An 18100-nucleotide genomic window follows, 5' to 3' on the forward strand; every position below is an offset into this window, starting at 1 on the left:
AATCCCATCCACTCCAAAGTCTGGTACTCTAGCTTCAACGTGCTGATAACAAAGATGTAATGAAAAAGACAGTGCTGGCCTTCGTAGCAAGAGGATACAAGAAAAGGAGCAGGGACATATTGCCACAGTTATAGAGGGCCTTGGCGAGACCACCCTTGGAGTACTGTGGGCAATTTTGGTCCCCTTATCTGAGGAAAGCTGTTCTGCCTACTGAATGAGTGCAGCAGAAGTTGACCAGACTGATTCTTGAATGATATAATTGATGTATGAATTGGATTGGTCAGGACCAAATTCCCTAGAGTTTAGAAAAATGAGGAGGGGGGCTGGTGAGATTGCTTAGAAACCTGTAAAATTCAACAGAATTAGACAGGGTAAATTCAGGAAGGTTGTTCCCAATGACAAGGGAGTCTAGAACCAGGGGTCACAGTCTAAGGATATGGAGTAGGCTATTTAGGATTGATGAAGAAATTCTTATTATACCAAGAGGGTGGTGAGCCTGTGGAATTCCACACCACAGAGAGTGGTTGAGGACAAAACATTGAATGTTTCAAGAAGGGGTTAGTTGTAGTTCTTAGGGCTAAGGGGGGCAGTGATTAGCACTGCTGCCTCAAAGCACCAGGGACCTGGGTTCAATTTCAGCCTTGGATGACTCTTTGTGTGGAGCTTACTCGTTCTCCTGTGTTTGCACAGGTTTCCACCGGATGCTCCGACCATCTAAAAATGTGCAAGTTAGGTGGATTGGCCATACTAAATTGGCTCATACTGTCCAGGGATGTGTGGTGTGATGAAGCTGTTCCTTTAACAAGTCCTTTATGCAGTCCTTGGTTTTCTTTTCAGAGAGGTCGTAAATGACGCAAACTCCGAAAAGTCTTGGGTGTAGGGTTTTAGGGCCAGTTTGATAATAGCTAGCAGATACTGCCTCAGGAAAAGGCCTTCAAGTTAAAAAATGCTTGTGTGGCCAGTTCTCCCAGCTCAGCTTCCCTCTGGTTCGGTATTTTTAGCAGGGGTGTGAAAAGAATGCTGAACTCACTGAAGCAGATCCAGGTTGGTCCTCTCTCTCTGACTTTTTTTCTTGTAAGAATCTGTGTTTGATTTTACCTTTTGTGCCAAGGGGTGTTTATGGAGGTTGTAGCAAGTATTTGGAACAGCATCATTAAGTTGGGATGATCTGTTGGGTTTTCAGAGAGGTTAAATGATTCAGTATTCTGTTTTCTGTTTTTTTGTGTTTCATTCAGTAATCTTGTAAATAAATTCTGTTTTGTTTAAAACTAAGTGGTTTGACCAGCTGATTCTCGCATGGGATATCTACTTTACACCAGCTTAAAACAACCCGCGAAGTTAGGATCTGGGCTACCTTCTTGAAGTGTTTTGAGGGGGTCTGGCCTGGTCCATAACAGTAGTCTAGGTGAAATAGCCATGGGAGATGCAGGGTTCTATGGGTAGTGTGGGGGACTGGGTAGCATTCTGTTCAGAGCATTGATGCAGACTCAATAGCCTGAATGGCCTCTTGCCACACTAGAGATTCTATGGATCAAAAGTTTAAGGTGAGAATACGGAAACAACATTATGTTGGATGATCGGGCATGGCAGAGCAGGCTCAAAAGACTGAGTGGCCTACTCCTGCTCCTATTTTCTATGTTTCCATGATTTTTACAGTTCGATGATTTAAATCCTCTCACTATAAAGGCCAACATTGACTTTTTCATTCTGTCTTTGTTATGGGAACAATGAACAGCTGAACAGCTATTTGTTGTTTTCCCACTTGCTTTTGTAATGGTCTAAATTTCACATGGAAAAAAATGTTTCTCATTATCAAGGGAATGTTTTTCGTTGTGATTGTATCACTGTCAACATTAAATCTTTATCAATATACTCATATTTCAATTAAATCAAAATAAGTTTTTGGGTTTGTTATTTATACTGTACATTGATCCTTCTGTGCAAGTAATTTTCTCTCTGTTCCAAATCACATTTGACAAGATAATAACTTTGTATAAATATATGATCAGCAGATGGTTGTTTGTAATTTCCCCACTTAGGAGATTTCATATGACATCTGGGAAATTCTATATTTAGTCTTCTATGTAGAGAATGTTCCTAATGTTCCTAACAAATTGCTATACAGTATGTTGAACCAGTAGAAGTCGCTGGGTTCATTAATTAACATGGATTTGAAATCCATGAGAAACAATACAATTCAACCCTGTACAAAATCAATGGTTTTGCTAACTAATTACAGATAATACTAAAATAACTGAATGCACATAGACCATAATGTGGATAATTTGTCCGTAATCATCATCTCGTCTCCAATCTGCAAACGGTACACATAAATCCTAAACAGTTAATACAAGGTTATGCAATACTAAAGAGTACTTGAAATGAACAACAAATTAGTTAGCCTGGTGGAAACATGTGAGTGTTGATTGAGATTCAGTGCAAAACATTAATTCTTTTTTCCAGAGGTTGATTGACTAGCCAAATATTTCCAACTTTTTCTGATTTTATCTTGTCTTTTTATTTTCCAGCATTCAGTAGTTAATTTTTACCTCTATTAATGAAATAATTCTTTATGTAGTCTAATTATTTTCTAATAATATTTGATTTTCATGTGCCACAGAGCTTCTGAAGCTGAGGTGGCCCTTTGGCTTCTTTGACCAGCCACTACCCATGGTGCTAATTTTAACAATGCATGGATAGTAGAAGCAAGACAACTTTGATCATCCATTATACAATGCATTTGATTTCACTGACTTCAGTAGGGAAGATTTTCAGACTTGGTGATTATTTCAATGTAACCTATTTACAGTATCTTCTAAGGTCAAAATTACCCACAATTGTGCAAAACCATTCCATCAATTTCCCTTCCTCCAGGGGTATATGAACTCCACTGCCTTCTCCAACTCGGTGTTGAGATTGTGAATTCACTCGGTCCATCTCAGACACCTCCCTCCCCTTTCTTGACCTCTCCATTTCCATCTCCAATGACAGTCTGCAGATGGATGTTTACTATAAACTCATAGACTCTCACAACTACCTGGACTACACCTCCTCCCAACCAGTACCCTGCAAGAACTCCATCCCGTTCTCCACCTCCACTGCATCTGCTTGGACGAGGAGACATTCCACTCCCAAGCATCCCAGATGTCCACCTATTTTGAAAAATGTGCTTTTCCCCCCTCTGTCATCCAGAGAGCACTCCACTGCACTGTGTCCATTCCCTGTTCCACTGCTCTAAACCCTTCTCCTATAAACGTAATAAAGACAGGGTCCCATTGTCCTCATCTACCATGCCACCTGTCTCTGCACCCAATGGATCATCCTTAAACACTTTTGCCAACTCCAACTGGATCCCACCACTAAGAACATCTTCCCTTCCCCACCCTTCTCTGCCTTCCGCAAGGACCATTCCCTTTGCCAATCCTTGGGTTGCGCCACTCTCCCCACCAAATCCCTCAAACCTCCCCCTGCAACCGGAAAAGATGCAAAACCTGCCAGCACACCACCCTGCTCACCTCCATCCAGGGCTCCAAACAGTCCTTCCAGGTGAGACAGACCTTCAGCGTTGTTTACGGTATCTGGTGCTTCCGATGTGGTCTTCTCTGCACTGGGGAGACCAAATGTAAATGAAGTGAATGTTTTGCCGAGTATCTCAGCTGGGCCCGCAGGGGCTGACCGTACCTCCCAGTCACCACTCATTTTAATTCCCCTGCCCACTCCCTTTCTGACATGACCATCCTTGGCCTCCTCTATTGCCACAGCGAATCTGACCGCAAATTGGAGGAACAACAATCTTCTGTCTGGGCAGCTACAGCGCAGAGGACTCACCATTGAGTTCTCCAATTTCAAATAGCCTCACTTCACATCCCCCGAATCCCTTTCTAGCCCCTCCCCCTCCATTCCATTCCTCTCATTGACCCTTCCTTCTAGCCACCAACTGGAGTCATTCCTCCCATTGACCAACCAGGTCGTACCCTCTACCTGTGTTCACCTATCCCCACCTCACCACCCTGCCTCTCCCCAAAGCCCCCAATCTGCGGCTCCCCTTACACCCACCCCCAAGTCCTGAAGAAGGGTTACACCCAAAACATTGACTTCTCCATCTCCTGTTGCTGCCTGGCTTGCTGTGTTCTTCCAGCCTCCTGCTTGTCTACCTTGGATTCAAACATATGCTTTTTTTTGTCTCTAACCGACACTGTGAACACAGCAAGATTCTGAATAAAATTTCTACATTATGTTGCTGTGTGTTTGTATTCATATGGGATTAACACTAGGAACCTTATTTAAGAAAAAATCTCATTGTCAACATCGAATCATGTCTAAAATTTTGTTAAAAATCAAATCATATCACCACCTGCAAGTTCCCATCCAAGCCACTCACCATCCTGAATTGGAAATATATCACCATTCCTTCACTTGTCACTGGCTGAAAGTCCTGGAATTCCCTCCCGAAGGGCATTGTGGGTCTACTACAGCACATGGACTTGAGTGGTTCAAAAAGGCAGCTTGCAATCATCTTCTCAAGAGCAACGAGGGGCAGGTAATAAATTCTGGCCCAGCCAATGATACCTATGTCCCATGATTGAATAAAGAAAACAACAATGATAATAAGAGTGGGAAGAAATTACCCATGGTGAATTTGGTTTACTCTTTGATAATGTTTTGATCAGAGTGAAAGTCATAGTTTTGTCTAAGAAACGGAAAGTCTAAGTGTGATTAAAGAAATAACAGTCTCGGGAGCAACTTTCAGGTATTTTTCTATCATGTATGGTGACCAGAGCATTGGCTAAACAAAGTCAATCACCAGAGGCCACAGTAATACCAGCTGTTAGTATAGTCAGTATAGTGATGGGGATGACTTAAAGAAGTATTTACACCTCTTCATTAATTGAGGCTTAGAAAGCAAATCCAGAAGTGGCAAGGTAACACAGTCCGCTGAAGCTGAGGCTGAAGGCCTTCTGGCGTGTTCTAATGTTAAAAACAAATTTCTGATGAGCAAGTGGAGACATCCTCCTAAAGTTGCCAATTAAGAATGACAGCTTTACATCAAAGAGTGGGACCATCCAGATATTGAAAGGAGATATTCCAAGTTGCACATGATATTTCTATGGCAGAATATACAGGAACACAGAAAACACAAACACTGATAAACAGGCACTTTACTGGCCAAGACCTCTTAGGAACACAGTGCAGTTTTGTAAAACATGCTATACATGTCAGTTAGTGTGGAAACCTCACATAATTAATACACACACAGGTTTCTCAGTCGAAAGGAAACAGACTGTATATGACCATCACTGAAAATAAAAGTGAGACATTGCAGGTATGGATACAACAATCCTAACTCCAGAATCTATTCCTTTAAAGACAATTACATCTAAGGTAGCAGTGGAAAAATTAACTCAGTCTTTCACTTGCTATGGACCACCAATTGAAATATAACAGACCAAAGTTCCAGCTTTACGTCTACATTTTCAGGACATAGTAAGCAATTTGGCTATACCTATCATTCACAAACATTCAGAGCTTTGGAGAGATATCACCAAACTGAGAAAACTATGATTAAGGTATACAGTCACTGACACCCACAGATTAGGATGCAGAATTGGAGTTAATTTGTTATTTGTTGCCAGAGATTCCCTTTGAATTAGTCTATTGGTTTTATTCAATTTGAATAGATCCATGGTCATGAGACAAGAGATCTATTGAAATTGTTTACGGAAAAGTGTTTAAGGAAGCAAAAAGGTGAATCCTCAATGTTGGATTATGTGTGCATGCTCCTAGAGAGAGATCAACAGGAGCATCCAAAGTATCTCAAGAGTACTTAAAGATATCATCAGCAAAGATGAAACAAAGGGCAGATAAACCGGTGACAAGTAGAACATTTCAAGCAAGAGACAAAGTGTTAGCTTTATTCCATGAGAAAATGAGATTCAGTAGTCCATACAAGGTTGTTAAGAGGGTTAGTAAAATGACTTATCTGGTAGATACACCAAATTGCAGGAAGAAAAATCAGCTATGTCATAATAACAAGTTACAAAAAATCATCAAGGAGAAGAAGATAAGAAAGAGCGAATGTGTCGAGTAGTGGAGGATGATGGAGAAATTAAGAATGAGATTGAAAAAGTGTTTACAAATGGATCTCTTACAATATGACTAGCCAATACAGAAATACTGGGATGGTTAAACAATGTATTCTTGAACTTAGATGAAGATCAGTGGGAAGATCTAATAAGGTTACTTAGGAAATTCAAGGAAATCTCTAGAGATACATCAAAGTGTACAATGTTAACTAGACGTAATATGGACACAGGGAAATCTTTACCAGGAAAAAGCATCATCATGGTCCACTCCTGTCCCTATTGCCTTATGGTCTTATTATTGATTAAGCCCAGAAGAAAACAAGCTCAGGTGGAAATGGGATGCTGGAGAACCACTTGGTTAACCTAGCAAAGCAGTAGATTAGCTCTTAGCTATTGACGATATTCTTGCATAAGCCCTCAAGAAGAAAATATAATAGCAGATATATTATCAAGAATATAATTATACTCAGACAATTGATAAATATTAGTGGAGGATGTCCTTTGGCAAGAGAAGCCCTGTTAATGATGAAACCTGTTATGAACTACTTTCATCTTCAATAGCAGCATATTTGGCAAATTAATCATCTTGCGGAGACATTTCTTCAGCCAGAGAGTGGTGGGCCTGTGGAATTCATTGCCACAGAGTGCAGTGGAGGCTGGGACTCTAAATGTCTTCAAGACAGAAATTGATAAATTCTTGATGTCACAAGGAATTAAGGGCTACGGGGAGAATGCGGGTAAGTGGAGTTGAAATGCACATCAGCCATGATTGAATGGCGGAGTGGACTCGAAAGGCCGAATGGCCTTACTTCCGCTCCTATGTCTTATGGTCTTATTTGTACTCCTCAAGTCCCCGCTGCCATTCATTACGTTCATGGCTGATCATTAAGCTCAATACCCTAATCCCACCCTCCACTAATATAGCTTTATCCCTTTAGTCACAAGAGTTGTGTCTGATTCCTTCCTGAAAATACATAATGTTTTGGTCTCAACCACTTTCTGTGGGAATGAATTCCACAGGCTCACTACTCATTGGGTGAAGAAAGTTTTCCTCATCTTAGTCCTAAAAGGTTTATCTCTCATCCTTAAACTCTGACCTCTAATCCTGCTCTCCTCCATCATTGGAACCATTCTTCTTGCATCTAACCTGTCCAAATCTGTTAGAATTTAAGATGTTTTTATGAGATCTCTCTCTAAACTCTAGTGAATACAATCCTAACCTACTCAGTCTCTTCTCATACTTCAGTCCTGACTTCCCAGGAATCAGTTTGGCAAACCTTTGTTACACATTCTTTAGCAAGAATATCCTTCCTCAGATAAAGAGACTAAAACTGCACACAATATTCCAGGTGTGGCCTCACCGATACACCAATAAATTGCACCAAGTCATCCTTGTTCTTGTACTGAATCCTCTCTTTATGAAGACCTACACAGAGTCTGCCTTCTTTACTCAGTTGCACTTGCACATTTGGTTACAACCACGTCTCATTGAATGTTCCTTCCTCTCAATTTACAAGCAATCAAATAATAATTTGCCTTCCTATTTTTGTTACCAAGGTGATTAACCTCACATCCATTTACATTATTTTGCATCTGCCACACATTTGCCCACTCACTCAGCCGATCCAAATCACACTGCAACATCTCTGCATCCTCTTGACAACCTACCTCTCCATCAAACTTTGTATTAACTGCAAATTTTCATATGTTACATTTTGTTCCCTCATCTAAATCATTGACATATATTGCAAATAGCCTGATCCCTGCGGTACCCCACTAATCATTGTTGGACAGTCAGAAAAAGACCCATTTATTCCTATTCCTTATTTCCTTTCTTTCCAAATGTGCTCAAAGACAAGTTTATTCATTCATGTAATTTGGGTATCATTGTCCAGGCCTGTATCTATTGCTCATCCTTAATTATCACTGAGAACATCCTGGTGAGCTGCCTTCTGAGACTGCCATAATGCTTGTGCTGTAGGTGCACTCCAGTACTGTTGAGAGAGTATTCCAGCATTTTGACAGTGACAGCGAAGCAACGATGGAGTAGTTTCAAATCAGGTTGGTGTGTGCCTTGGAGGGGAACCTGCAGGTTGTAGTGTTCATATGTATCTGTTGCCCTTGCCTTTCTAGGAGCCTTGGCGAATTGTATCTTGAGGATAGTACATACTGCTGTCACCAGATGATGGTACAAGTGAATATTGAAGGTGTTAGATAGGGTACCAATCAAGCTGGCACATTGTTCTGTATGATGTCAAATTTCTTGCGCGTTATTACAATTGATGTAATATTTATATATTTTCAAGGATCTTCATTAAGGTTCTGTATGAGACACACTTACAACTAAGATCTGAGTGTGGAGTCAGAGGGGTTTTATCATGGATAAGGTGGCTACAAGATGGAAAATAGATAGGCGCTTACTCAATTGGCATACTGTGAGAAGTGATCCACCTGCCTTGGGGTCTATATATTATATTACTGCCCTTTACAATCCAGCATATGTCAGACCCTAGAATCCAAGGAGAGCTAAAGCATGTTGATGTTGGACTAGTAAAGCCTTTAAGGGGTCCAAATTTAAACTTTTCAACAAATTAAAGTTTATTTGTGAAAACGTTTCAATCAGATGTTTGTTTCAAACATCAGGTGATCAAATTTGAAATAAAAATGTGCTTGAAGGGTACTAGACGCAAAGGGCCCAATTTATCTCTGTGCAAATGAATGGTTTTAGATGCGGTAAAATCAGTTAAAACCTTGTGGTAGTGACAGTATTAACTGAGTAATGATGGTGTGATCTCGCTGCTATCAAATGTTGTTTCACAAGAGAAGCCCAGAGGTAGTTAGAGGAACTGGCCTCATTTTCACTTGGTAGCAATCCTGGTGTTGGGCAATGAGTAAGTACCCATAGACAGCTGGATGATGGAAGGACATGCGATGGTTCCTGCATAGAACTGAGCCGGAAAGAACAGGTGAAAAGGGTGGGAAGCAAAAGTGGGGTGAGCAGCATGAAAGGGTGACAGCTTATGGTGAGATTTCTTTTGGATTTCAGCAGTAAACCTCACGCCTCCTTAGCCCAACCAAGGTTAGTGGTCACACATACTGAGCACAATTTCTCTGCACCCAGCCATAGTGTTGTTAAAGATAAAAGGTTAGGCCACTGAGCACATGGTATCAATAGAAGCAGCATTCTCAGTCTTCCCAACGGTATTTCAAGCTTGTATTGGGTTTCTACTATTATGCAGGATTCAAATTTGCATCATATAAATGCTTTTCTGCCTGTAACAGGCAGGTGTTTGTCCCATCATGGTGAAAACCCTCAAAACATTAGGAATGTGTTGATCAAGAATATAATATTATGTTAACCATCATAACTTCAGGAAGGATGTACTGGCCTTGGAGCATGTTCAGAGAAGGTTCACGAAAATGGTCCTAGGAATGAAAAGCTTAACTTATGAGGAACGTTTAAGGACTCTGGGTCTATACTCAATGGAGTTTAGAAGGATGAGGGGGAGATCTAATTGAAACATACAGAATACTGAATGGCCTTGAGAGACTAGATGTTGGGAAGGTGTTTCCATTGGTAGGAGACACTTCAACCTGAGGGCACAACTTTAGAATGGACATAAGGAGAAATGTCTTCACCCAGAGAGTGGTGAATCTATGGAATTCATTGCCACAAAAGGCTGTGGAGACCAGGTCATTGAGTATATTTAAGACTGAGACAGATAGGTTCTTGAATATCAAGGGTTATGGGAAGAAAATGGGTGAATGGCTTTGAGAAACTTATCAGCCATGATTGAATGGTGGAGCAGACTTGAAGAGCTGAATGGTCTTATGGTCTAACTTTCAGGGTACTATACTATCAATGTATTCCCATCGAACAGAGACTCTCTCAACGAGGTCTATGGAATTCATAATCAGAGTAAATCATTCAAATCAGATGTGTTCAAGAAACACTGCAGTATATTTCAGGACTAAGAAGGTGGTGGGCAAAATGGTGGCAAGGTGAGTCTGAAACTAACCAAGAAAGTGAGAACATTTTCTTTTATTCCTCAAATTTAATGTATCTGTGGACACATATCAAAGTTTCTGGAAAAGTTTAGTAAAATCAAGGCCATCAAAAAGACACACGGTTAGACTGAAATTCAGTTTCCAAGTTAATTATATTTCAGTTTCCAATATGAATGTCTAAACACACAAGCAAATGGGAAACATGTCAAGAATGCTTCTTATCAGAATAAATCATGGCAAGACCTGCGGCACATTGCCCAAGAAACCTTATACTGACTAATATCCAAAAGGCTTTGCACTCCAGTTACCTTCCAAACCTTGAAGCAACTTAAGTTGTTTATGTTTGTTATGACAAGTTCTTCAATGAGTAAAAGGGCAACAACAAATGAACTTCTGATGTTTTACACAGAATGTAAGTATATAAAACAGACAGCTTGGCAATCAGCTTGCTGAAATTTGATGAAGTTCATTTTGGCAGAAAAACAGGAAAAATGTCAATATGCTGCAGTCTTTGTTGAATCTCCTTGTTCAACATTTTACTGCTCTGGCTGCTGGAGTTTATGTAACAGTTTTTGTAGTTTAATTCGAGAAGTTTCCTTTATTAATATATTGAAAGATAACTTTTCTCTCTTTCATTTTTCTCCTTTCTTCACCAGTTTTCTCTCAGAAATAACTCCTCGAAGGCAGGTATCCTGTCACCAAGCCACACCTTATTTACACATGCATACTACATGACACGGACGAGCTCAGAACTGGCTCCCAAATTGAGTAGAACACCTGACACCTTATGGTTATATCTGTCAGCCAGGGGTCCCTTAAATGGACCAGATTAATAGCCAGGAAACTCATATTCTATAATGTCCATCTGGCTGACCTTGTTCCAATCACTATACTCTCCTGCCTTCCTTCTGCACTGAATGGTGAAAACCTTGTCTGGTTCAATTTTCATCTATCTAATTTAACCAGCGAATAATGTACAATAGCTTCTCTTCCTCTCCCGCACCACTATCACTGGTGACCTCCAAGGATCTATCCTTATGGTCAGCTCCTGTTTCTTACCAACACACTGCCCTTGGAGAACAGAACACAAACACACATGGTTCCACATGTATGCTGCTGAAACCTAACTCTACCTCACCACCACTCCTCCTCAAGTCTGCACCGCCACTTAATAAGATGATGGCTCATCTTATTGTAACCTCAAATCCACACTCCTGTCTACACCTCATAACCTTTCACCCCTTGCTTAGGAAGAATGCAGAGAAGAAAAACAGTAAACAAAAAGGACTACTTGGAAATGAGCATATTGAATGTACTGGAACATTGTTCTGAGGTTTGCAAAACAAGTTGGAACCATCTGCATCGTTGGTAAATCTTACTGCTAGTTTCCTTCTGGGAATCTATCCACTGCTGACTTTAAAATATTCAAAATAAAAAAATTCACTGCCCTTTGTGGACAAGAATTACAAAGGCCAAGGGAAAGATATTCACCTCACCACTATCTTGGACGACCGTATATTTGAAGCAGTGACCCCAATCTAGATTGTCCCACTAAAGGCAGCATCCTTTCCACATTCAGCTTGCTAAGACCCCTCAGGACCTAAGAGACCAGTTGAAATTTCTTTCAACTGATTGTTGGAAAGAACAAATGCACTTTGGCAGAGTTTTAAATGCTTAGGAGCTTAGAGGAGGGATTCAGGTTTGAGGGATGAGCCTGGGGAGGGAAATAAAAGCTCTAAACAGGAGGATTAGAGCCCTTTCCTGATGAAGGGCTTATGCTGAAACGTCAATTCTCCTGCTCCTCGGATGCTGCCTGATCTGCTGTGCTTTCCAGCGCAACACTCCCAACTCTGATCTTCAACATCTGTAGTCCCCACTTTCTCCTAGTAGGTTGGATTGAAAACCTGTGGGATCCTGCCCACTTCAAGGTTTGACCAGGGTGGGTGGGTTTGGAGGTGAGCAGGGTCAGCTTCCCACCTTTACAGAAAACTGATTAAAATGTTCGACATGCTCTCTCCATTATGACTGATCCATGAGGAGTGAGCACATCAGAGATTATTAATTGAAACTGATGGACTGGGAAGACTTTAAAGACTCATTGTCAAGCTTGTGTTTAGCCTCATTGATGGAGGTTTGGTTGCAGGATTACTTCTGTCAGCTTGAAATTACTACTTTGAGCATTAGTTGCTACTTTTTTGAGTTACTTTCAAGTGCCCTGGGGTATAATCATCTGCATCTCAACATACACCTTGAGGAGGAAAGATAAGTAAAAAATACAGAGCTTCTTGAATAATGGAAGTGATAGAGAGTGATATAAAACAAAAAAAAATGCATGACAGATATAAACTAGCCTGAATGTAGAAAGTTCATAAATAAAAGAAAGTAACAGAAAGCCAGAGAGAGGATGAGAAGAGATAGATAGCTAACCGCTAACATAAAAGGTAATTTAAAAGCCTCTGTTCAAGTTTTAGTGGTAAAAGGTGGTCAAAGGAAGTGAAGCTGATTACGGTTCAAATATAGGATCAATTGCATGGTGGCAAAGGACATGCCTGTGATGTCAAATGATTAATTTGCGCTTGTCTTTCCCAAGGGAAGGGACCCTCTCACAGGCTTATACTCCATTGTGCGTATGCACACTCTACCGAGCACACACACATGCAAACACATATTCTCACATGTACTCTCTCACACACACTCTCTCTCTCATATGCATGGACTCACACATAAGTCTATGGAGCGAATTTGCAGTTGCAGAATTGTAATTACAGATACACTATTTCGTTCAAAGAGCACATAATCTGTGGCCAGTCAATCCATGTGACATTTTATAAATTCCTACTTTGGGAATAGAACCGGCCTGGCTCAAGGTTGGGATACAGACAGACCCTAACCTCACACCTTTAATACATTGCCTAAGCTAGGATGTTACTTTTTTTTATAAAACCTTGTTATCTCAAGAATGTGACTTGAAAGATTTATATATTAATGAACCAAAAATTGCAAGCCATTCTAAAAGATGAAAGACTTAACAGCAATCTAGGTTTGTTCAATATTTGGGCTGAACGGCTTGTTTCCACACTGTAGGGAATCTAATCTAATCTAAATCTCATTTCAGTTGCATGTCACTGATCTTATGCTATAAATCCTGTACATTATGATCCTACTCTACAGCTTCCTGATGAAGAAGCAGTGCTCCAAAAACTCGTACCTGTACTTCCAAATAAACTTATGGGAATTTTCACCCTCTCAGTGTGGCAAGAGTAATGTCGAATATAGGGTGAGAATTTTTTAAAAAATCTCCCAATTTTCCCCTCAAGCCTGAATGATGACTTCAGAATCTCACCCCTGTGGAACAACTACTTTATTTGCATGCATTTGTATCACATTAAAGGTGGGACAACTCACTCTATTTGCATCTCTGTCTTTCACCAAGAAACTAGTCAGCGCAAATTCCTGACTGGTAAATCAGAGAGGCTCCTGCTTGCTGTAGTTCTCTGAATGTTTATGCTTTTCTACACAACGTTCCTGCATAATCTTTGGTCATTATCCTCCTCAACGATTCATCCGTGAATTGACTTTGACAAACACAAGCCTCTCCACATCAGCATGTCTGATATCAGACTAACTTAGACACCCTTCAGCTCTTAACTTTGGAGCTGACAAATACCTATGACTTGCATGTTTCAGTTGCAAAGCAAGTGCATATTACTTTGTCGAAATAGCTACACATCTCATAGGATGCTGTTGTACTGACATGGTCACACACATCTGCTAGCTCATGGTTAGATTTCTTTGCATTCACTCACTTTAGTATTACTTTGCAGCTTCAAATTGTGTTCTTGTCTTATATTAACTTTTGCACAGAGTCACAAGCTGTCAGCTTCTGTGTAGATCACATCACTATCTTAATGCACTAGTTCTATATTGCTCAGTTCCAGGCTATTAGCCTCTGCTCATTTCTTAGTGCAGAGGGAAAGGCAGGGCAGCTTGAGACAGTAGGAAGCATTGAACAGTCAATCTATTGGTCAGCTAGAGAATGGACTTGTACATTACTTGTACAGCACCATGCTACATTAACATCACAGCTACAACATGTGCCAGTAATTTACACTGAAAATGCACTGCGTATGTTTCAAACAAATGCCAATCTGTGAAAGTCAAAAGAGAATGCAGAATAACAATTGTAGCCTCAAGCAATCAGGAGTATTATATTGTGGACACTAATTGCTTCCTTGTCATGTGTGTTAAACAAGAATCATGGGAATGAGGAACTTAAAAGCGGAACCATGTTCTGGAAGACAAAACTTTGCAGCCACCAGAATTTTACAAAGAAATACTACTTTGTAAAGACATGGCTGTGATCAGGAAGGTAAGCTTTTCTCTCAGTTAGTGAATGGTAGATGTTCCTGGCAGCTTACTGGCAGAACTCTAATTCCAATGTAATATGGAAAGGTTGGTTGTGTAATGTACAATGGGATAAGATCACATACCTAAGATCTCCTTAATGAGGTATGACAATTATCTCCCTTATGCACACTGTGTAGGCTGCAACATGATATTTAATTGTTGTGGATGTGGAGGGCTCAGAAGTTCTTTCAATTAAATTATGTCATCTTTCTGATATTCCCCACAGATTATTTGCTCATGGAGTTTACATGGGGAACACCATCGCCGGAGTTATTGAAGTCTTGGTACTACGCCAGAGACCGCAATTGGAATATTGTCAGCAAGAACAGCAAACCTCAGCGGGGTTGCCTTGCAGTATCTAGAGTGAGGATCAGCAGGTGAAAGTTCACCAAGGTGCCAGAGGCTGGATCGACAAGCATCACTGTCATTTTATTCAACTGCTCGAAAGACAGTGCAGGCATCATTTAAGGATGTCTTGTCCCATCTTTGCTGAACTGTGTAATCTGCTTGAGAAGGACCTGAATGCCTCAGAACAAGTTGTGACAATCCCATTCCAATGGCTCTCAAGGTCATGGTGTTACAGTGTCATACAGCACAGAAACAGACCTTTCGGTCCAACCAGTCCATGCCTACCATAATCCCAGACTAAATGAGTCCCACCCGCCTGCTCCTGGCCCATATACTTCCACACCTTTCCTATTCATGAACTTATCCAAATATCATTTTAATGGTGTAACTGTACCTGCATCCACCACTTTCTTTGGCAGTTCATTCCGCACACGAATGATTCTCTGTGTAAAAAAGTTACCCCTCATGTTCTTTAAATCTTCCTGCTGTCACCTTAAAAATATGTCCCCTCCAACAACCTAGGGAAAAGATCCCTGTTATTCACTATATATTTGCCCCGCGTGATTTTATAAACCTAAATAAGGTCACTCCTCAGCCTCCTATGCTCCAGTGAAAAAAGTCCCAGCCTGTCCAGTCTATTTTTATAACTCAAACCTTCCATTCCCAGCAACATCCTGGTAAATCTTTTCTGAAGCCCCCCAAGTTTAATAATATCCTTCCTATGACAGGATCACAGGTGCTCTGAAAGTTTATGCTGCTGGCTTGGTTAGAAGGGATCTATGTGGCATCTGCCAATCCTTGACTCCCAATGCATCTGAATATTACCAATATCATTTTCTCCCGAGCACTCAAAATTACTGGATCCCTCCCATAAATGACTTATTAGTGACCAATTTCTAGCAGGCAGTAAGACTTTCTGTCTGTCTTCAATTTTGTTGACATTCTTGAAAGGTGACAGAATTAATTTATTTTAGAAAGCATTAAAGTATGAAGCACAAATGAATCAAATCATTCCCCTTAGTTTGGCTCCAAGCCTGTCCATGGTCTTAATAATGAATAATGGGACTTTCTTAGGCTATAGACACCTCCTGTCAGAACATGACATTGCTGAGGGAAAAAATACTAGCATTTAAATAAACAGGCTACATTTATACATGTGTCTGGATAGAAAGTAAGTGGTATTTTGGAACTAATTTTTGTAATAAATGTCACCAGATAAATTTCTCCTTAAAGGTTGATGCCATCTGAAGGGTGATGAAATTGGAAGAGTTACATCATGCCAAGAGTGTGAAAGAAGTGAATTGTTACATATAGTTGAAATGAAATGAGTCTTGAAATGTCATTTTAATGACTGTAGCCGAGAACTTACATTTGCCAATCAATATGAGCAGCTGAGTGCTCAGTTTCTGTGGCATTGGGGAAAGTGTTTCACCCAGTGAAAATAGATTAATTCACACCAGAATTAAAATACCATGTAGAACATCAAAGGCATGTGCTAAATTATCATCTGTTGATACCATCATTGCTAACTTCTCAGTTTATAATTGTACTTGTGTTAATTGTGTTTTCTCAAATTGCTCTTCCCTGTAACCACTGAAGTCAATTGTGCTAGATCTCTGTGATGTTTCTTTACTTGGAACAGCACCGAACACGTGGAATGTGATTCCGGAAAAGTAACAAAAGTAAAAAAGAAAACATTTGAGTATAAAAAAGATATTCTGAGCATTTAAAAATACATTAAGATGATATAATAGGAGAATCAGGGTATATTGGATGAGCTGTTATATTCTGGGCAATATTTCCTTGTCAGTTTATTTCCATGAATTGTGTTCTAAAGGAAAACCCTAAAAAAAACCCCTCAAAATCAACAGAAAGGCAGGAGCAAAGAAAATTACTTACAGGAATTTGTCACTTTCAGCAATATCCAAGCTCCATTATTGTTTATCATAAAGCATACGTACAAATTGAAAAAAACTCTATAGAGGCCAGTATCCCGTCACCAAGTCACCCTTTAATTACATGTGGAAATACCTTGACACTGATCCAGCTCCCTCTGAGCCATCTCTCAGAGTGTCAGGATGTCTGATACTCCTGTTTTTATCTGTCAGCTGTGCTCACAAGTTAACAGTCTCAGTCAGGGAACTCATATTCTATGAGGTCCACCTGGCTGACCTCATTACAATCTCTACACAAGCAAATGAGTTAGGACCAGGAGTTGGCCATTCAGCCCCTGTACTCTGTTCAACCATTCAACAAGATCATGGTTGCATGATCATGACATAAACTCCACTTTACAGCTTACTCCCAATAGCCTTTGATTCCCTTGTTAGACAAGAACCTATCTAACTCCTCATGTGACGTTCATATGGTAAATGAAGTAGATGAGCTTTGCCTTATTTCTCATCCAGCAATCCCTATATTCCATCCTAGAATATTTCTCTGTTTGGAATACATGCTTTTATAGATTACGAGAACTGGAAAATGAATATTTGGACCATTTCTGTGCTGTAAAGGATTTATTACACAATCACTTGAAAGTGGAAAGTCAAAAGGTTAAAGGAGGTTATGGTCTATTTGCTGTTTACTAAAAATAGAAGTGACTTTGGAAGGGAGCATCCAACAAACCTTTTAGAGAGAAGGCAAAATGGAGATTTATTGCTTTAATTGTTAAGTAAGCAGACCTTGAAAAACGCTAATGAATCCATGATGTCGTTAGCTAACAACAGCCTTTGCACTGAGATGGTGGGTGCTTTTATTTCTCAGTACAGACATAGAAGCTGAGAAGTTTTCAAGGTCAAACGGTACTATCTCCCATACAATAAGAGCTTGGAGCTAAGAGCAACACTTTGTATAATATATATATTTATATTATTTAGTGATGTAGACTGAAAAAAATTTGATTGTAATGAGGACAGCCAGGTGGACCTTATAGAATATGAGTTCCCTGATTGGGGCTGTTAATCTGGTCCAATCAGGGAGCCCTGACTGACAGATATAAACAGGAGTGTCAGAGGTTCTGTTCACTAAGAGAGCTGGCTCTGAGGAAGCTGGATCAGCATCAAGTACTATGCACGTGTAAATAAAGGCTGACTTGGTGATGGGATACCAGCCTCTGTGGAGTTATTTCAGGCACAGTTTCAAATATCAGGACTTCTAACGATCCTCAACTGAACCTGAAATATAGGCTGAAGTGGTTCCATATTCTGCAACTGTCAGCAATTGATTCTCAATGTGAGGAATTCATAGGAGCCATG

This window comes from Chiloscyllium plagiosum, unplaced genomic scaffold (genome assembly GCF_037043375.1).
Source record: "Chiloscyllium plagiosum isolate Xiang-an unplaced genomic scaffold, Cpla_swu_hap1 HiC_scaffold_9, whole genome shotgun sequence".
Classification (NCBI taxonomy): Eukaryota; Metazoa; Chordata; class Chondrichthyes; order Orectolobiformes; family Hemiscylliidae; genus Chiloscyllium; species Chiloscyllium plagiosum.